Source organism: Lissotriton vulgaris, chromosome 1_1, assembly GCF_964263255.1.
Source record: "Lissotriton vulgaris chromosome 1_1, aLisVul1.2, whole genome shotgun sequence".
NCBI classification, from domain to species: Eukaryota; Metazoa; Chordata; class Amphibia; order Caudata; family Salamandridae; genus Lissotriton; species Lissotriton vulgaris.
Window position 1 is genome coordinate 104,834,155 of NC_141685.1, and position 21,438 is coordinate 104,855,592.

Here is a 21,438-nt window from a genome sequence, read left to right on the forward strand (position 1 = left end):
ACCATCTAATCTCTTTTTAACCCTTTTTTTGTGAATACACATGTATCACTATAATGTCATTTTATCATTTTGTATCAATGCACTGATTTTTATCATCCCTTTTTAATCAAATTAAAAATGTATATTTTCTAAACTGAACTAGTTTGTTTGCTTAATCTATTGTGCAGTTACTTTAGATGTATGCCTGGGAGTGTTATTTTGCATATGCTGCCGCGGCCCATCTTCATGAAACCATCTCTAAAGGCCCTGCTGGCGCTGCCGCGGCTCATCCTCGTGAAACCATTTCTAAAGGCCCTGCTGGCGCCGCCGCGGCCCATCTTCGTGAAACCATCTCTAAGGCCCTGCTGGCTCTGCCGCGGCCCATCCTCGTGAAACCATCTCTAAAGGCCCTGCTGGCGCTGCCGCGGCCCATACCGAGGAACCCCCCAGCTCGAGGATTGAGAGCTGAGCGCAGGGTATCCTTGTACCAGGCTGGTACTAAGACTGTCCCGCTACCACCTTCCCTCAGAGACTAAACTTGAAAGGATCCCTGGATCCAGTTATCCCTGTATCGTTACGATAACCTGCCTAAAAGTATTGATAAAAACATTGAGAACCTATCTTTGTGTGGTGTCCATCTGTAGGAGGGTGATTGCTCGTCTGTACGATCCTAGGAGAGGAACCTCGCCAGGAGGCCTCTCGACCTCGCTCCGCCAGCCCTAAGATTCCCTTTCCAACACTGTGCATTTACCCCCGTGACCCTGGACTTGCCCACACTGCCTGTGCATTTACACCCATGATCCCTGGACTCGCCCCACCTGCCAACCCTGCCAGTGCATTTACACCCATGACCCCTGGACAAGTACCCGCTGCCCACGCTGCCTGTGCATTTACACCTGTGGCACCTGGACTCGCCCCCACTGCCAATGCTGCCTGTGCATTTACACCCGTGACCCCTGGACTCTACCCCATGCTGCCTGTGCATTTACACAATGACCTCTGGACAAGTCCCCGCTGCCCACACTGCATGTGCATTTACACCCGTGACCCCTGGACTCGCCCCACTGCTCAAGCCCCACTGCTGTGCATTTACACCAATGACCACTGGACTTGCCCCCACTGCCCACGCTGCCTGTGCATTTACACCTGTGACCCCTGGACTCGCCCCCACTGCCCACTCTGCCTGTGCATTTACACCCGTGACCCCTGGACTCGCCCCCACGGTGCCTGTGCATTAATATCCGAGACCTCTGGACCCACCCCAACTGCCCACGCTGACTGTGCATTTACACCCGTGACCCCTGGACGCGCCCCCACAATGCCTGGGAATTTTCACCCATGACATCTTGACTCGCCTTCACTGCCCATGCTGCTTGTGCATTTCCACCTGTGACCCCTGGACTCGCCACCACTGCCCACGCTGCCTGTGCATGTACAACCGGGACCTCTGGACTCTCACCCAAACTGCCTGTGAATTTACACCTGTTACCCCTGGACTCGCCCCCACTGCCCACTCTGCCTGTGCATTTACACCCGTGACCCCTGGACTCGCCCCTACCTGCCCACGCTGCCTGTGCATTTAAACTCGTGACCCCTGAACTCGCCTCCACCCTGCCTGTGCATTTACACCCGTGACCCATGGACTCGCCCGCACTGCCTGTGCATTTACACCCGTGACCCCTGGACTCGCCCCCACTGCAAACACTGCCTGTGAATTTACACCCATGACCCCTGGACTCGCATTGACACCTGTGACCCCTGGACTCATCCCTATTGCGCACGCTAGACTCGCCCCTACCTGCCCACGCTGCCTGTACATTTACACCCATGACCCCTGGACTCGCCCGCACGCTGCCTGCGCATTTACACCCATGACCCCTGGACTCGCCGACACTGCTTGTGCATTTACACCTGTGACCCCTGGACTCGCCCCCACTGCCCACGCTGCCTGTTCATTTACACCTGTAACCCCTGGACTCGTCTCCACTGCCCACGCTGTCTGTGCATTTACACCTGAGACCCCTGGAATCGCCCCCACGCTGCCTGTGCATATACACCCGTGACCCCTGGACTCGCCCCCACGCTGCCTGTGCATATAAACCCGTGACCCCTGGACTCGCCACCACTGCCCACGCTGTCTGTGCATTTACACCTGAGACCCCTGGAATCGCCCCCACTGCCCACACTGCCTGTGCATTTACACCCGTGACCCCTGGATTCGCCCCCACGCTGCCTGTGCATTTATACCCATAACCTCTGGACTCGCCTCCATTGCCTGTGCATTTACACCTGTGACCCCTGCACTCGCCCCCACTGCCCAAGCTGCCCTTGCATTTACACCTGTGACCTCTGGACTTGCTCCCACTGCCCACGCCGCCTGTGCATTTACTCCCTTGAACCCTGTACTCGCCACCACGCTGCCTGTGCATTTACACCTGTGACCCCTGGACTCTTCCCCACTGCCTGTGCATTTACACCCGTGACCCCTGGACTCCCCCCACTGCCCACGCTGCCTGTGCATTTACACCCGTGACCCCTGGACTCACCCCCATGCTGCCTGTGCATTTACACCCATGACCTCTCGACTCTCCCCACACTGCCTGTGCATTTATCCCGTGACCCATGGACTTGCCCCCACTGCCCACGCTGACTGTGCATTTACCCCCGTGACCCCTGGACTTACCCCCACTGCCCACACTGCCTGTGCTTTTACACCCATGATCCCTGGACTCGCCCCACCTGCCAACCCTGCCTGTGCATTTACACCTGTGACCTCTGGACAAGTCCCCGCTGCCCACGCTGCCTATGCATTTACACCCGTGACACCTGGACTCGCCCCCATGCTGCCTTTGCATTTACACCCATGACCCATGGACTCGCCCCCACTGCCCAAGCTGCCTGTGCATTTACAGCAGTGACCCCTGGACTCGCCCCCACTGCCCATGCTGACTGTGCATTTACACCTGTGACCCCTGGTCTCGGGCCCACTGCCCAGCCTGCCTGTGCATTTACTCCCCTGACCCCTTGACTCGCCCCCACTGCCCATGCTGCCTGTGCGTTTACATACGTGACCCCTGGCCTCGCCCCCACTGCTCACGCTGCCTTTGCATTTACACCCGAGACCCCTGGACTCGCCCCCACTGCAAACGCTGCCTGTGAATTTACACCCATGACCCCTGGTTCGCCGCCACTGCAAACGCTGCCTGTGCATTTAGACCTGTGACCCCTGGACTCATCCCCATTGCGCACGCTGGACTCGCCCCTACCTGCCCACGCTGCCTGTACATTTACACCCATGACCCCTGGACTCGCCCACACGCTGCCTGCGCATTTACACCCATGACCCCTTGACTCACCGCCACTGCTTGTGCATTTACACCTGTGACCCCTGGACTCGCCCCCACTGCCTGTTCATTTACACCCGTGACCCCTGGACTCGGCCCCACTGCACACACTGCCTGTGCATTTACATCTGTGACTTCTGGACTCGCCCCCACGCTGCCTGTGCATTTATACCCATGACCTCTGGACTCGCCCCCACTGCCTGTGCATTTACACCTGTGACCCCAGGACTCGCTCCCACTGCCCACGCTGCTCTTGCAATTACACCTGTGACCCCTGGACTCGCCCCCTCTGCCCATGCTGCCTGTGCATTTATACTTGTGACCCCTGGACTCGCCCCCACTGCCCACACCGCGTGTGCATTTACACCCGGGACCCCTGGACTCTTCCCCACTGCCTGTGCATTTACACCCGTGACCCCTGGACTCGCCCCCACTGCCCACGCTGCCTGTGCATTTACACCTGTGACCCCTGGACTTGCCCCCACTGCCCACGCTGCCTTTGCATTTACACCCATGACCTCTTGACTCGCCCCACTGCCCACGCTGCCAGTGCATTGACACCAGTGACCCCTGGACTCGCCCCCACTGCCCACATTGCCTGTGCATTTACACCTGTGACCCCTGGACTCGCCCCCACTGCCCAAGCTGCCTGTGCATTTACACCAGTGACCCCTGGACTCGCCCCCACTGCCTACGCTGACTGTGCATTTACACCTGTGACCCCTGGTCTCGGGCCCATTGCCCACGCTGCCTGTGCATTTACTCCCCTGACCCCTGGACTCGCCCCCACTGCCCATGTTGCCTGTGCGTTTACATCCGCGACCCCTGGCCTCGCTCTCACTGCCCACGCTGCCTGTGCATTTACACCGGTGACCCCTGGACTCGCCCCCACTGCCCACGCTGCCTGTGCATTTACACCGGTGACCCCGGAACTCGCCCCCACTGCCTGTGCATTTACACCTGTGACCCCTGGACTCACCCCCACTGCCTGTGCATTTACACCTGTGACCCCTGGACTCGCCCCCACTGCTCAGGCTGCCTGTGCATTTACACCCGTGACCCCTGGACTCGTCCCCACGCTGCCTGTGCATATACACCCGTGACCCCTGGACTCGCCACCACTGCCCATGTTGCCTGTGCATTTACCCCTCTGACCCCTGGACTCGCCCCCACTGCCCACGCTGCCTGTGCATTTACACCTGCGACCCCTGGACTTGGCCCCACTGCCCACGCTGACTCTGCATTTACACCCGTGACCCCTGGACTCGCCCCCAAGCTGTCTGTGCATTTACACCCATGACCTCTGGACTCGCCCCCACTGCCCATGCTGACTGCATTTACCCCCGTGACCCCTGGACTTGCCCCCACTGCCAACACTGCCTGTGCATTTACACCCATGATCCCTGGACTCGCCCCACCTGCCCACCCTGCCAGTGCATTTACACCCGTGACCTCTGGACTCTACCCCACGCTGCCTGTGCATTTACACCCATGACCCCTGGACAAGTCCCCGCTGCCCATGCTGCCTGTGCATTTACACCTGTGACCCCTGGACGCGCCCCCACTGCCCACGCTGCCTGTGCATTTACACCCGTGACCCCAGGACGCGCCCCCACAATGCCTGGGAATTTACACCCGTGACATCTTGACTCGCCCTCACTGCCGACGCTGCTTGTGCATTTACACCTGTGACCCCTGGACTCGCCCCCACGCTGTCTGCGCATTTACACTCATCACCCATGGACTTGCCCTCACTGCCCAAGCGACCTGTGCATTTACACCAGTGACCCCTGGACTCGCCCCCACTGCCTACGCTGACTGTGCATTTACTCCCCTGACCTTCTGGACTCGCCCCCACTGCCCATGCTGCCTGTGTGTTTACATTCGTGACACCTGGCCTCGCCCCCACTGCCCACGCTGCCTGTGCATTTACAACTGTGACCCCTGGACTCGCCCCCATGCTGTCTGTGCATTTACACCAGTGACCCCTGGACTCGCCCCCACTGCCTACGCTGACTGTGCATTTACTCCCCTGACCTTCTGGACTCGCCCCCACTGCCCACGCTGTCTGTGCCATGCCCCCACTGCCCACGTTGCCTGTGCATTTACACCTGTGACCCCTGGACTTGCCCCCACTGCCCACGTTGCCTGTGCATTTACACCGGTGACCCCTGGACTCGCCCCCACTGCCCACGCTGCCTGTGTATTTACACAGGTGACCCCTGGACTCGCCCCCACTGCCCACGCTGCCTGTGCATTTACACCCGTGACCCTTGGACTTGCCCCCACTGCCCACGCTGCCTGTGCATTTACACCGGTGTTGGACAGGCCACATGGAAGGCCGCTCTCCCCCAGCCCGACCCGGCCTAAGCCCGGTCCCGCAGGTACCACACACCACCCTTGCACGCCCTCCGTCCCCTCAGGGACCCCTGCCCTCGAGCATGTCAACCTCGTGGGCCCGATCCACTGCCAGTCTACGCGCCCATCCCGGGGCGCCATCTTGGACACTCCACCACGTGGCCGCCTGGCCTCCGGCCGACCTCAACCCTGGGCCTGGCCAGGCCTCAGACATCCCGGCACCACCCTCCACCCAGGAGGTGAGCGGGCTACTTGGCAAGTCAATGGGAGAAAGAGGTGTCGATGGCTCTCCCCCGCCAAGTGCCGCTCACCCATCGCCGCCCCGGGCACTGGCTCCACCCCCCTGCTGGGTGTCTGGACTCCCTCATCCCGGACCTCCCGACCTCCAAGTGCGAGGGTCCGGACATCAAAGCACACCAGCCCTATAACTGGGGCAGCTCCAGAGCAGGAAGGCAGTTGTATCTTGGAGTCGAGAGACGTAAAGAGGAACTCATCCTAGACGGTCTATTGGCGCTGCCATAGCTCTGTCTTGTGCACCATCGCCCTGCCTGTTGGCGCTGCCACAGCCCTCGCAACCTTCATCGCTTTCATCGTCGTCGGGACCTGCTGGCGTGGCCGCGGACCGTTGTAACCGCCATCTTCACCGGGACCTGCAGGCTCCGCCGCGGACCGTCGTCTTCCTTCGTCCATCTCGGGACCTGCCTGGCTCCGCCGCGGCCCGATCATCTAGAACGCCGAGCTCGAGGATTGAGAGCTATTTTCCACTCGTTGGTAACAAGACTGTCCCGCTACCCTTTCCCCAAACCAGAGACTAGAATCGAGGGGACCCCTGAGTCCAGACCTCCTTGTATCATATCATCGTAACCTAAGAATTGCATATAAAGTCTCGTTAACCTTCAACCTTGTGTGGTGTCCGTCTGTGGGGGGGAAGTTACTTTTCTGTACAGTTGTTGGAGACGGCTCTCCCCGGAGACCTCTCCCCGTAGTCTCGGCCGACCCTCCCGGTCCGTCTAACATTGGTGGCCAGCGGCGCGATCCGAATCACCGCATAAACGTACAGAGAGTAGCTCACCCCACGACGAAATCACAATGACCACTAAAGAAAGCGGATCAACCGAGAAATTCCAAATGGAGAAATTGGAGGAGTACAGCCATCGTGAACTAAAACAATTCTGCATCGAACTGGGTATCGCTACCACCGGACTAAGCACCAAGGACGATTTTAAGCATGCCCTAGAATCTTGGGCAGAGACCGGGGCTGCCGGAACCCCCGATCAAAGCACCGCAGAAAAAACGACCACGGCCCCTGAAGGACAAAGAACGGGTCTCTCGCAAGACGAGATCCAGGAAAGAGAAAGAACCCGACTACACGAGCTGGAAATGGCCCTACTCAAAATGGACGTTGAACTTAAGTTGGCCGAGCAAAAAATCAACTTAGAGCACCTGCGTCTCCGAGAAGAAAGAGAGGAGAAACAGAGACAAAGGGAGCTCGAGGAAAAGAAACTAGCGTACGAACACGAACGGAACCTAGCCGAGATCAACCTGCACAAGCAGAATAAAGAAGCAGGGGTGCCCGAGCGACCCCCCACCTCAGGGACCACAGAGAAAAAGGTACACATCCCCAAGGATGTTGTCCGAGAATATTTCCGAGAGGACGACATCCAGCAATGGTTTAAGGCCTATGAAATCGCTATGACTGCACACCGGATCGATAGAAGCGACTGGGGAGCCGGTCTATGGGGAAGATTCCTCAATGAGGGCCGCGACACCCTGCTACAGCTCCCGGACCACCAGATGACCTCCTACGACCATATGAAAGCGGCACTCCTCACCCGCTATGGCCTCACACCCGAGATGTACCGTCAGAGGTTCCGAGACTGCACCCGCATCCCGGGTACAACTTGGGTGGACTATGTAACATACTTTAGCCGAGCCTTCGAGGGCTGGATCAGAGGAAGCAACGTCACGACCTACGAGCAACTGTTTAATCTGATGGTATGGGAACATCTGTCGAACAATTGCTTCATTGAACTCCGCCAGCACCTCCTCGACAGCAAGTTAACGGATCCCCGGCAGCTCGCAGCCGAAGCTGACCGGTGGGAGATCACCAGAGTGGGCCGGAATGGGTCCTACGAACAGAACCGGAACAACAATGGTCAGCACCGACCCAGAGGAGGAGGAGGGGGCCAAGGACGAGGAAGAGACAACGCCCCGGTCGCCCCCGCTACCAGCACCACCCCCCCGGCCAACCGGGGCAGCACCCCAGCGCGACCGGGGTACAGAGCCAATGTCACGTGTCACCGATGTCAACGAGTCGGCCACTATGCGAACGACCCAAACTGCCCGCAGTACCAGAGCCCAAGACCCCGCCAAGTGGCCGCTGCAGCCCTAGGGGAAGAACAGATCTCCGAGGAGCAGGAAGAATACGAACAAGAGCATCAAGAGTGGGAGCCAGCCGCCATGGCTCTAGCCTGCTTAGGGGGGAAAGACATGGTCCCGCGGGTCCCCCTACCCGCTAACACCCAGAAGTACAGCCAATGGGTGAGCATCAATGGACGCCGGGCCGAAGCCCTTCGTGACACCGGGGCCAGTGTAACAGCCGTCCGCTGTCACCTGGTGGCCCCAGAACAGTATCTACCGAACATTCTCTGCCCTGTACGATCAGCCGATAACTCGGAAAGCCTGTGTCGGATGGCCTGCGTCCCTTTCGAATGGGGAGGGGTCTCCGGCATGTTGAAAGTAACGGTCCGAGACGATGCCCCCGTAGACTGCCTCCTGGGAAATGACCTTGAAAACTCTCCGTGGGCAGCCGTGGAGCGAAGAGAACACCTGGGGATGTTAGGCGTCCCAGACTGGGCGTGCGTCACCACCCGGTCCATGGCCGCCCGTGCCAACCACCGCCCAGAAGAACCCGAATGGCCGGCGCCACCGCCTCCGGTCGCCCCAGCCGAAAACACCGACCGTGACATCCCCCCCGAACCAGCTCAACCTACCGACCTCGCTAACCTCGACCAGTGGCCTCAAGAGGGGGGGCCCACGCAAGAACAATTTCGCCAAGAACAGAAGACCTGTCCCTCCCTCGAGGGACTCCGCCAGCAAGCGCTCGCCCAAAGTGCAGGGGATACCTCCGGAACTCATTGGGTCTACTGGGACAATGATCTGCTGTACAGCGAGCAAAGAATCGCCGAGCTGGGGAGCAACCGAGTATTAGCGGTGCCCCTCCGTTTTAGAGACTTTCTGTTAAACCTGGCCCACGATGTCCCCCTGGCAGGACACCTGGGACAAGATAAAACCTACAGTCGCCTAGTGACCCACGTCTTCTGGCCCAAAATGAGGAACGATGTGCACCAGCATTGCCGATCTTGCCCCACGTGCCAAGCCAGTGGAAAGAGCGGCCGCAAGCTAAAAGCTCCCCTACAACCTTTTCCCGTGGTCACTACCCCGTTTGAGAGGGTCGGAATAGACATTGTGGGGCCCCTGGACCCGCGCACAAAACAAGGCCATCGATTCATCTTGGTGCTGGTGGACCACGCCACCCGCTACCCTGAGGCTGTCCCTCTGCGGACTGTGACCGCCCCGGTAGTCGGCCGGGCCCTGATGGGGATCTTCTCCCGTGTGGGCTTCCCCCGAGAAGTCGTCAGCGACAGAGGCACGAACTTTATTTCCAAATACATGAAGTCCCTCTGGCAACAGTGCGGGGTCACCTACCGATTCACGACCCCCTATCACCCTCAAGGGAACGGACTCGTTGAGCGGTTCAACCGCACGCTAAAGGGGATGATCGGGGGGTTGGAAGAGCCCCTCCGTCGCCAGTGGGATGTGCTGCTGCCGTGCCTCCTCTTCGCGTATCGAGAGGTCCCCCAGAAATCCCTGGGCTTCAGCCCATTTGAACTGCTATATGGACACCCAGTGCGAGGGCCGCTCAGCCTCGTCAAAGAAGGCTGGGAGATGCCTCCGTTAAAGAACCCTCCAGATGTCTTCCGGTATCTCTTAACCCTCCGCAACCAGACCCGGCGGTTCCGGGAACTAGCAAAAGCCAACCTAGAGGCCAGTCAAGAGGACATGAAAAAGTGGTATGACCGGAATGCCTCATCCATTGAATTTGAACCTGGGCAACAGGTATGGGTGATGTCCCCCACCTAGCCATGCGCCCTACAAGACAAATGGACGGGGCCCTTCAAGGTAATCGAGCGCAAGGGCCCTGCCACCTATCTCATCGACATGGAATCCTCCCGGAACCCACTCCGGGTCCTCCACGCTAACAGACTAAAGCCCCACTTTGTGCGTACAGAACTCAGCCTCTTGATGGCCACAGACACTGGGGCTGAAGAAGACTCCGAGCCCCTCCCTGACCTCCTACGGACTCGGGAACAAGACGGCTCCGTGGATGGGGTCCGACTCTCGGAGACCCTCACCGGAGAGCAACGTCAGGAATGTCAAGCTCTCCTATCACAGTTCGCCAGCCTGTTCTCCCTCACCCCAGGTGTCACTTCCTGGTGTGTGCACGATGTAGACACGGGGGACAGCCCCCCTATCCGCCACCGGGCCTACCGCGTGCCAGATCGGGTACGGGCCTGCATCCAGGAAGAAGTAGCCAAGATGCTCACACTTGGGGTCATCGAGGCTTCGGACAGCCCCTGGGCCAGCCCTGTAGTCCTGGTCCCCAACGCAGCTGCCCCCGGCACCACCCCGGAACTTCGGTTCTGTGTCGACTACCGGGGCTTGAACGCGGTCACCCGAACAGACGCACATCCCATCCCCCGGGCAGATGAACTGATCGACCGCATGGGAGCTGCCCGCTACCTCAGTATCTTCGACCTGACGGCGGGCTACTGGCAGATCGGCCTCACACCCCGGGCGCAAGAACGTTCTGCCTTTTCCACACCCGATGGCCATTACCATTTCACCGTCATGCCCTTCGGCATGAAGAACGCCCCAGCGACATTCCAACGGCTCGTCAATCAGGTCCTGGCGGGGCTCGAAGGATTCAGCGCCGCCTACCTAGACGACATCGCTGTGTACAGCCACCATTGGTCCGAGCACCTCCACCACCTCCGAGCAGTGCTGCAAGCCTTACAGCGGGCTGGCCTCACGATCAAGGCCAGCAAATGTCAAATTGGACAAGGATCTGTAACCTACCTCGGGCACCAGGTGGGAAGCGGGCTGATGGCCCCTCTGCAGCTAAAAATTGCCGCCATCCAGTCATGGCAGTCCCCCATCACACAGACCGAGGTACGAGCCTTCCTGGGCCTCACAGGCTACTACCGAAGGTTCGTGAAAGACTATGGTACTATAGTGGGACCCCTCACAGAACTCACGTCGAAAAACCAGCCCAAGAAAGTCAACTGGACCCCAGAGTGTCAAGCTGCCTTTGAACAATTGAAAGCCGCCATGTGTTCCGCCCCTGTGCTCCAGGCCCCCGACTACAGCCGGGAGTTCATCGTCCAGACGGATGCCTCTGACCATGGCATTGGGGCAGTCCTGTCCCAAGTGAACACCGAAGGCCTGGATCAACCGGTGGCCTTCATTAGCAGACGACTCCTACCACGAGAACAGCGCTGGAGCACCATAGAGCGGGAGGCCTTCGCTGTGGTATGGGCCCTCAAGAAGCTCCGGCCCTACCTTTTTGGCACACACTTTCGGGTACAGACCGATCACCGACCCCTGCAGTGGCTGATGCAGATGCGGGGGTGTTGGACAGGCCACATGGAAGGCCGCTCTCCCCCAGCCCGACCCGGCCTAAGCCCGGTCCCGCAGGTACCACACACCACCCTTGCACGCCCTCCGTCCCCTCAGGGACCCCTGCCCTCGAGCATGTCAACCTCGTGGGCCCGATCCACTGCCAGTCTACGCGCCCATCCCGGGGCGCCATCTTGGACACTCCACCACGTGGCCGCCTGGCCTCCGGCCGACCTCAACCCTGGGCCTGGCCAGGCCTCAGACATCCCGGCACCACCCTCCACCCAGGAGGTGAGCGGGCTACTTGGCAAGTCAATGGGAGAAAGAGGTGTCGATGGCTCTCCCCCGCCAAGTGCCGCTCACCCATCGCCTCCCCGGGCACTGGCTCCACCCCCCTGCTGGGTGTCTGGACTCCCTCATCCCGGACCTCCCGACCTCCAAGTGCGAGGGTCCGGACATCAAAGCACACCAGCCCTATAACTGGGGCAGCTCCAGAGCAGGAAGGCAGTTGTATCTTGGAGTCGAGAGACGTAAAGAGGAACTCATCCTAGACGGTCTATTGGCGCTGCCATAGCTCTGTCTTGTGCACCATCGCCCTGCCTGTTGGCGCTGCCACAGCCCTCGCAACCTTCATCGCTTTCATCGTCGTCGGGACCTGCTGGCGTGGCCGCGGACCGTTGTAACCGCCATCTTCACCGGGACCTGCAGGCTCCGCCGCGGACCGTCGTCTTCCTTCGTCCATCTCGGGACCTGCCTGGCTCCGCCGCGGCCCGATCATCTAGAACGCCGAGCTCGAGGATTGAGAGCTATTTTCCACTCGTTGGTAACAAGACTGTCCCGCTACCCTTTCCCCAAACCAGAGACTAGAATCGAGGGGACCCCTGAGTCCAGACCTCCTTGTATCATATCATCGTAACCTAAGAATTGCATATAAAGTCTCGTTAACCTTCAACCTTGTGTGGTGTCCGTCTGTGGGGGGGAAGTTACTTTTCTGTACAGTTGTTGGAGACGGCTCTCCCCGGAGACCTCTCCCCGTAGTCTCGGCCGACCCTCCCGGTCCGTCTAACATTGGTGGCAGCGGTGGGATCCGAATCACCGCATAAACGTACAGAGAGTAGCTCACCCCACGACGAAATCACAATGACCACTAAAGAAAGCGGATCAACCGAGAAATTCCAAATGGAGAAATTGGAGGAGTACAGCCATCGTGAACTAAAACAATTCTGCATCGAACTGGGTATCGCTACCACCGGACTAAGCACCAAGGACGATTTTAAGCATGCCCTAGAATCTTGGGCAGAGACCGGGGCTGCCGGAACCCCCGATCAAAGCACCGCAGAAAAAACGACCACGGCCCCTGAAGGACAAAGAACGGGTCTCTCGCAAGACGAGATCCAGGAAAGAGAAAGAACCCGACTACACGAGCTGGAAATGGCCCGACTCAAAATGGACGTTGAACTTAAGTTGGCCGAGCAAAAAATCAACTTAGAGCACCTGCGTCTCCGAGAAGAAAGAGAGGAGAAACAGAGACAAAGGGAGCTCGAGGAAAAGAAACTAGCATACGAACACGAACGGAACCTAGCCGAGATCAACCTGCGCAAGCAGAATAAAGAAGCAGGGGTGCCCGAGCGACCCCCCACCTCAGGGACCACAGAGAAAAAGGTACACATCCCCAAGGATGTTGTCCGAGAATATTTCCGAGAGGACGACATCCAGCAATGGTTTAAGGCCTATGAAATCGCTATGACTGCACACCGGATCGATAGAAGCGACTGGGGAGCCGGTCTATGGGGAAGATTCCTCAATGAGGGCCGCGACACCCTGCTACAGCTCCCGGACCACCAGATGACCTCCTACGACCATATGAAAGCGGCACTCCTCACCCGCTATGGCCTCACACCCGAGATGTACCGTCAGAGGTTCCGAGACTGCACCCGCATCCCGGGTACAACTTGGGTGGACTATGTAACATACTTTAGCCGAGCCTTCGAGGGCTGGATCAGAGGAAGCAACGTCACGACCTACGAGCAACTGTTTAATCTGATGGTATGGGAACATCTGTCGAACAATTGCTTCATTGAACTCCGCCAGCACCTCCTCGACAGCAAGTTAACGGATCCCCGGCAGCTCGCAGCCGAAGCTGACCGGTGGGAGATCACCAGAGTGGGCCGGAATGGGTCCTACGAACAGAACCGGAACAACAATGGTCAGCACCGACCCAGAGGAGGAGGAGGGGGCCAAGGACGAGGAAGAGACAACGCCCCGGTCGCCCCCGCTACCAGCACCACCCCCCCGGCCAACCGGGGCAGCACCCCAGCGCGACCGGGGTACAGAGCCAATGTCACGTGTCACCGATGTCAACGAGTCGGCCACTATGCGAACGACCCCAACTGCCCGCAGTACCAGAGCCCAAGACCCCGCCAAGTGGCCGCTGCAGCCCTAGGGGAAGAACAGATCTCCGAGGAGCAGGAAGAATACGAACAAGAGCATCAAGAGTGGGAGCCAGCCGCCATGGCTCTAGCCTGCTTAGGGGGGAAAGACATGGTCCCGCGGGTCCCCCTACCCGCTAACACCCAGAAGTACAGCCAATGGGTGAGCATCAATGGACGCCGGGCCGAAGCCCTTCGTGACACCGGGGCCAGTGTAACAGCCGTCCGCTGTCACCTGGTGGCCCCAGAACAGTATCTACCGAACATTCTCTGCCCTGTACGATCAGCCGATAACTCGGAAAGCCTGTGTCGGATGGCCTGCGTCCCTTTCGAATGGGGAGGGGTCTCCGGCATGTTGAAAGTAACGGTCCGAGACGATGCCCCCGTAGACTGCCTCCTGGGAAATGACCTTGAAAACTCTCCGTGGGCAGCCGTGGAGCGAAGAGAACACCTGGGGATGTTAGGCGTCCCAGACTGGGCGTGCGTCACCACCCGGTCCATGGCCGCCCGTGCCAACCACCGCCCAGAAGAACCCGAATGGCCGGCGCCACCGCCTCCGGTCGCCCCAGCCGAAAACACCGACCGTGACATCCCCCCCGAACCAGCTCAACCTACCGACCTCGCTAACCTCGACCAGTGGCCTCAAGAGGGGGGGCCCACGCAAGAACAATTTCGCCAAGAACAGAAGACCTGTCCCTCCCTCGAGGGACTCCGCCAGCAAGCGCTCGCCCAAAGTGCAGGGGATACCTCCGGAACTCATTGGGTCTACTGGGACAATGATCTGCTGTACAGCGAGCAAAGAATCGCCGAGCTGGGGAGCAACCGAGTATTAGCGGTGCCCCTCCGTTTTAGAGACTTTCTGTTAAACCTGGCCCACGATGTCCCCCTGGCAGGACACCTGGGACAAGATAAAACCTACAGTCGCCTAGTGACCCACGTCTTCTGGCCCAAAATGAGGAACGATGTGCACCAGCATTGCCGATCTTGCCCCACGTGCCAAGCCAGTGGAAAGAGCGGCCGCAAGCTAAAAGCTCCCCTACAACCTTTTCCCGTGGTCACTACCCCGTTTGAGAGGGTCGGAATAGACATTGTGGGGCCCCTGGACCCGCGCACAAAACAAGGCCATCGATTCATCTTGGTGCTGGTGGACCACGCCACCCGCTACCCTGAGGCTGTCCCTCTGCGGACTGTGACCGCCCCGGTAGTCGGCCGGGCCCTGATGGGGATCTTCTCCCGTGTGGGCTTCCCCCGAGAAGTCGTCAGCGACAGAGGCACGAACTTTATTTCCAAATACATGAAGTCCCTCTGGCAACAGTGCGGGGTCACCTACCGATTCACGACCCCCTATCACCCTCAAGGGAACGGACTCGTTGAGCGGTTCAACCGCACGCTAAAGGGGATGATCGGGGGGTTGGAAGAGCCCCTCCGTCGCCAGTGGGATGTGCTGCTGCCGTGCCTCCTCTTCGCGTATCGAGAGGTCCCCCAGAAATCCCTGGGCTTCAGCCCATTTGAACTGCTATATGGACACCCAGTGCGAGGGCCGCTCAGCCTCGTCAAAGAAGGCTGGGAGATGCCTCCGTTAAAGAACCCTCCAGATGTCTTCCGGTATCTCTTAACCCTCCGCAACCAGACCCGGCGGTTCCGGGAACTAGCAAAAGCCAACCTAGAGGCCAGTCAAGAGGACATGAAAAAGTGGTATGACCGGAATGCCTCATCCATTGAATTTGAACCTGGGCAACAGGTATGGGTGATGTCCCCCACCGAGCCATGCGCCCTACAAGACAAATGGACGGGGCCCTTCAAGGTAATCGAGCGCAAGGGCCCTGCCACCTATCTCATCGACATGGAATCCTCCCGGAACCCACTCCGGGTCCTCCACGCTAACAGACTAAAGCCCCACTTTGTGCGTACAGAACTCAGCCTCTTGATGGCCACAGACACTGGGGCTGAAGAAGACTCCGAGCCCCTCCCTGACCTCCTACGGACTCGGGAACAAGACGGCTCCGTGGATGGGGTCCGACTCTCGGAGACCCTCACCGGAGAGCAACGTCAGGAATGTCAAGCTCTCCTATCACAGTTCGCCAGCCTGTTCTCCCTCACCCCAGGTGTCACTTCCTGGTGTGTGCACGATGTAGACACGGGGGACAGCCCCCCTATCCGCCACCGGGCCTACCGCGTGCCAGATCGGGTACGGGCCTGCATCCAGGAAGAAGTAGCCAAGATGCTCACACTTGGGGTCATCGAGGCTTCGGACAGCCCCTGGGCCAGCCCTGTAGTACTGGTCCCCAAAGCAGCTGCCCCCGGCACCACCCTGGAACTTCGGTTCTGTGTCGACTACCGGGGCTTGAACGCGGTCACCCGAACAGACGCACATCCCATCCCCCGGGCAGATGAACTGATCGACCGCATGGGAGCTGCCCGCTACCTCAGTATCTTCGACCTGACGGCGGGCTACTGGCAGATCGGCCTCACACCCCGGGCGCAAGAACGTTCTGCCTTTTCCACACCCGATGGCCATTACCATTTCACCGTCATGCCCTTCGGCATGAAGAACGCCCCAGCGACATTCCAACGGCTCGTCAATCAGGTCCTGGCGGGGCTCGAAGGATTCAGCGCCGCCTACCTAGACGACATCGCTGTGTACAGCCACCATTGGTCCGAGCACCTCCACCACCTCCGAGCAGTGCTGCAAGCCTTACAGCGGGCTGGCCTCACGATCAAGGCCAGCAAATGTCAAATTGGACAAGGATCTGTAACCTACCTCGGGCACTAGGTGGGAAGCGGGCTGGTGGCCCCCCTGCAGCTAAAAATTGCCGCCATCCAGTCATGGCAGTCCCCCATCACACAGACCGAGGTACGAGCCTTCCTGGGCCTCACAGGCTACTACCGAAGGTTCGTGAAAGACTATGGTACTATAGTGGGACCCCTCACAGAACTCACGTCGAAAAACCAGCCCAAGAAAGTCAACTGGACCCCAGAGTGTCAAGCTGCCTTTGAACAATTGAAAGCCGCCATGTGTTCCGCCCCTGTGCTCCAGGCCCCCGACTACAGCCGGGAGTTCATCGTCCAGACGGATGCCTCTGACCATGGCATTGGGGCAGTCCTGTCCCAAGTGAACACCGAAGGCCTGGATCAACCGGTGGCCTTCATTAGCAGACGACTCCTACCACGAGAACAGCGCTGGAGCACCATAGAGCGGGAGGCCTTCGCTGTGGTATGGGCCCTCAAGAAGCTCCGGCCCTACCTTTTTGGCACACACTTTCGGGTACAGACCGATCACCGACCCCTGCAGTGGCTGATGCAGATGCGGGGGGAAAACCCGAAGTTACTACGCTGGTCCATCTCCCTACAAGGGATGGACTTCACAGTCGAACACCGGCCTGGGCCAGATCACGCCAACGCGGATGGCCTGTCCCGGTTCTTCCGCCTCGACGAGGAGAGTCCCCAAGAGGATGGGTAACTCTCCCCGCCTTCAGCTGGGGGGGATGCATGTTGGACAGGCCACATGGAAGGCCGCTCTCCCCCAGCCCGACCCGGCCTAAGCCCGGTCCCGCAGGTACCACACACCACCCTTGCACGCCCTCCGTCCCCTCAGGGACCCCTGCCCTCGAGCATGTCAACCTCGTGGGCCCGATCCACTGCCAGTCTACGCGCCCATCCCGGGGCGCCATCTTGGACACTCCACCACGTGGCCGCCTGGCCTCCGGCCGACCTCAACCCTGGGCCTGGCCAGGCCTCAGACATCCCGGCACCACCCTCCACCCAGGAGGTGAGCGGGCTACTTGGCAAGTCAATGGGAGAAAGAGGTGTCGATGGCTCTCCCCCGCCAAGTGCCGCTCACCCATCGCCTCCCCGGGCACTGGCTCCACCCCCCTGCTGGGTGTCTGGACTCCCTCATCCCGGACCTCCCGACCTCCAAGTGCGAGGGTCCGGACATCAAAGCACACCAGCCCTATAACTGGGGCAGCTCCAGAGCAGGAAGGCAGTTGTATCTTGGAGTCGAGAGACGTAAAGAGGAACTCATCCTAGACGGTCTATTGGCGCTGCCATAGCTCTGTCTTGTGCACCATCGCCCTGCCTGTTGGCGCTGCCACAGCCCTCGCAACCTTCATCGCTTTCATCGTCGTCGGGACCTGCTGGCGTGGCCGCGGACCGTTGTAACCGCCATCTTCACCGGGACCTGCAGGCTCCGCCGCGGACCGTCGTCTTCCTTCGTCCATCTCGGGACCTGCCTGGCTCCGCCGCGGCCCGATCATCTAGAACGCCGAGCTCGAGGATTGAGAGCTATTTTCCACTCGTTGGTAACAAGACTGTCCCGCTACCCTTTCCCCAAACCAGAGACTAGAATCGAGGGGACCCCTGAGTCCAGACCTCCTTGTATCATATCATCGTAACCTAAGAATTGCATATAAAGTCTCGTTAACCTTCAACCTTGTGTGGTGTCCGTCTGTGGGGGGGAAGTTACTTTTCTGTACAGTTGTTGGAGACGGCTCTCCCCGGAGACCTCTCCCCGTAGTTTCGGCCGACCCTCCCGGTCCGTCTAACAGGGGGGAAAACCCGAAGTTACTACGCTGGTCCATCTCCCTACAAGGGATGGACTTCACAGTCGAACACCGGCCTGGGCCAGATCACGCCAACGCGGATGGCCTGTCCTGGTTCTTCCGCCTCGACGAGGAGAGTCCCCAAGAGGATGGGTAACTCTCCCCGCCTTCAGCTGGGGGGGACGCATGTTGGACAGGCCACATGGAAGGCCGCTCTCCCCCAGCCCGACCCGGCCTAAGCCCGGTCCCGCAGGTACCACACACCACCCTTGCACGCCCTCCGTCCCCTCAGGGACCCCTGCCCTCGAGCATGTCAACCTCGTGGGCCCGATCCACTGCCAGTCTACGCGCCCATCCCGGGGCGCCATCTTGGACACTCCACCACGTGGCCGCCTGGCCTCCGGCCGACCTCAACCCTGGGCCTGGCCAGGCCTCAGACATCCCGGCACCACCCTCCACCCAGGAGGTGAGCGGGCTATTTGGCAAGTCAATGGGAGAAAGAGGTGTCGATGGGTCTCCCCCGCCAAGTGCCGCTCACCCATCGCCGCCCCGGGCACTGGCTCCACCCCCCTGCTGGGTGTCTGGACTCCCTCATCCCGGACTTCCCGACCTCCAAGTGCGAGGGTCCGGACATCAAAGCACACCAGCCCTATAACTGGGGCAGCTCCAGAGCAGGAAGGCAGTTGTATCTTGGAGTCGAGAGACGTAAAGAGGAACTCATCCTAGACGGTCTATTGGCGCTGCCATAGCTCTGTCTTGTGCACCATCGCCCTGCCTGTTGGCGCTGCCACAGCCCTCGCAACCTTCATCGCTTTCATCGTCGTCGGGACCTGCTGGCGTGGCCGCGGACCGTTGTAACCGCCATCTTCACCGGGACCTGCAGGCTCCGCCGCGGACCGTCGTCTTCCTTCGTCCATCTCGGGACCTGCCTGGCTCCGCCGCGGCCCGATCATCTAGAACGCCGAGCTCGAGGATTGAGAGCTATTTTCCACTCGTTGGTAACAAGACTGTCCCGCTACCCTTTCCCCAAACCAGAGACTAGAATCGAGGGGACCCCTGAGTCCAGACCTCCTTGTATCATATCATCGTAACCTAAGAATTGCATATAAAGTCTCGTTAACCTTCAACCTTGTGTGGTGTCCGTCTGTGGGGGGGAAGTTACTTTTCTGTACAGTTGTTGGAGACGGCTCTCCCCGGAGACCTCTCCCCGTAGTCTCGGCCGACCCTCCCGGTCCGTCTAACAACCGGTAACCCCTCGACTCGCCCCCACTGCCCCCGCTGCCTGTGTATTTACACCTGTGACCTCTGGACTCGCCCCCACTGCCTGTGCATTTACACCTGTGACCCGTGGACTCGCCCCCACTGCTCAGGCTGCCTGTGCATTTACACCCGTGACCCCTGGACTCGCCCCCTTGCTGCCTGTGTGTCAGGATCCTCCCTAATAAACGGACAGCAAGGGCTCTCAAAACGAGAAGACAGAATTGGAGTCTGACCCATTCCTGGTCCAGGGCGTGGAATTTATGGAATTCCAACATGGCGGGTGAGCAGGGCAACTGCCAGCCTAAGTTGCCAGTCTAGTGTTTCTGGACTTTCCAGAACGGAGTTCAGGTGAGGCGCGCGCTCTATCAGAGCTGCGCACTTCCAATCTGGCGAGTTTTCGTAAACAGCTCAAGACCTTTCCGTTTAACTAACTCTGACCTTCCCTGGATCGTCTCCCTGGAAGACACTGTTCTAGTCCTAGCGCCTGGACGTCTCAGGGCAACTGTAGCGCTCAATAAAAACGCTTTTCATTTCATTCATTTCATTCATTTCACTTCACCGAGAATTCTGCCCGAGTCAGTAAGAGAAATTCCAGTCAGAGTAGAAACGTTTTCAAGAAACGTATTTTTGAATCTCAGAGTTATTTATATATACAAATTCCTAGTAACGACACAGATTAGTAGTTCCAGAAGTTATAGCCACGAAGGTAGAAGCTCCGCTCCTGGCAGAAAAAAGACTTTCAGGAAGACTCAGTCAGAGGCCACACATCGTCGCTTCAGGAGCAGCTCGAGCAGTCTTCAAGCTGAGGAAGGCAGTGTTACACGGAGCTAAGTGACAATTAAATCTAGACACTTCTCGCTGAAATTGTATATGATTTCAAACTGTGACAACTACTAATGGAAGGTTAATAGTAGAGGCATAGAGTTTGAGTAACTAGACACAGCTACAAGGAACAATACGTTTTCCTGGAAGGTGTAAATAGTTCGTTTAAAAAACCTTTGGGACAATTACTTGTTAGAAGAGGAAATAAACGCTTACCTGAAAATAGTGAGGAGAATCACTCGAGCAGGAAGGCAGCTGTTCTAAAAAGAAGAAGAAAAACAAGTTACAGAACCCAATTACCAAGATAACAGAGTACAGTACTGGTAGGTCAAAAGAGATAAAAATTAATACCAGATAGTAGAGCAGGAAATGAATCGATTTACTGTTTTGCAGATGAGGTTTTCACAGGCCAGTAAATAACACAAAAGAAGAAATAAAGACACAGAGTTGCAAAACGTGGTAGATTAATTGATTAAAGACATGTTACTTCAGGAGAATAGCAAGAGGGTAATGACTAATTGAGTTATTTTGTTTTAGTGAGATTGAAACACAATAGACAACTCCAGACGAAAAGAACCTCACAGTAGAAAGAAGAGTTACAGGTCAACGCAGTCCCTTGGGTATGTAAGATTAGACACTAAAAGAAACTAGTAGAGCAGAGTCTTGGTTAGGGGCTAAAATATTTGTATGTGCTTAGTATTCACAGGAATCTTGTTTGGCTGATAAAGTCCGAAGAGGATTCATTGGAGTACCGAGGGATCCGGACCAGTCTCTTCTATATCTTTTATTTCTTATGGTTATTTTCTCCACTTTTCCCCTTCCTTTTTTCTAATTGCTTGGAGTTATGATTTCACTCTGACACCGACTGATTGGAGAGAGGGAGTCGGAAAGCTAGCATCATCTGTTCCTGTGCAAGTCGACATAGAGAAAAGAAAGGAAATTCGTGGAGCCCTGACACTGTGCATATACACCCGTGACCCCTGGACTCGCCACCACTGCCCACGCTGCCTGTGTATTTACACAGGT

The 21,438-nt window shown here is 58.3% G+C and overlaps 1 protein-coding gene across 1 annotated transcript in view; it reads right to left on the minus strand.

Annotated features, from left to right (window-relative positions):
* Window positions 1–20,674, minus strand: part of LOC147737614 (uncharacterized) — a 64,215-nt gene extending 43,541 nt beyond the window's left edge. The window contains exon 1 of the mRNA XM_086937947.1: window positions 20,629–20,674. The gene's annotated coding sequence lies outside the window, so the exon portion shown is untranslated. The remainder of the gene's footprint in view (window positions 1–20,628) is intronic.
* Between the last annotated feature and the right edge of the window lie 764 nt (window positions 20,675–21,438).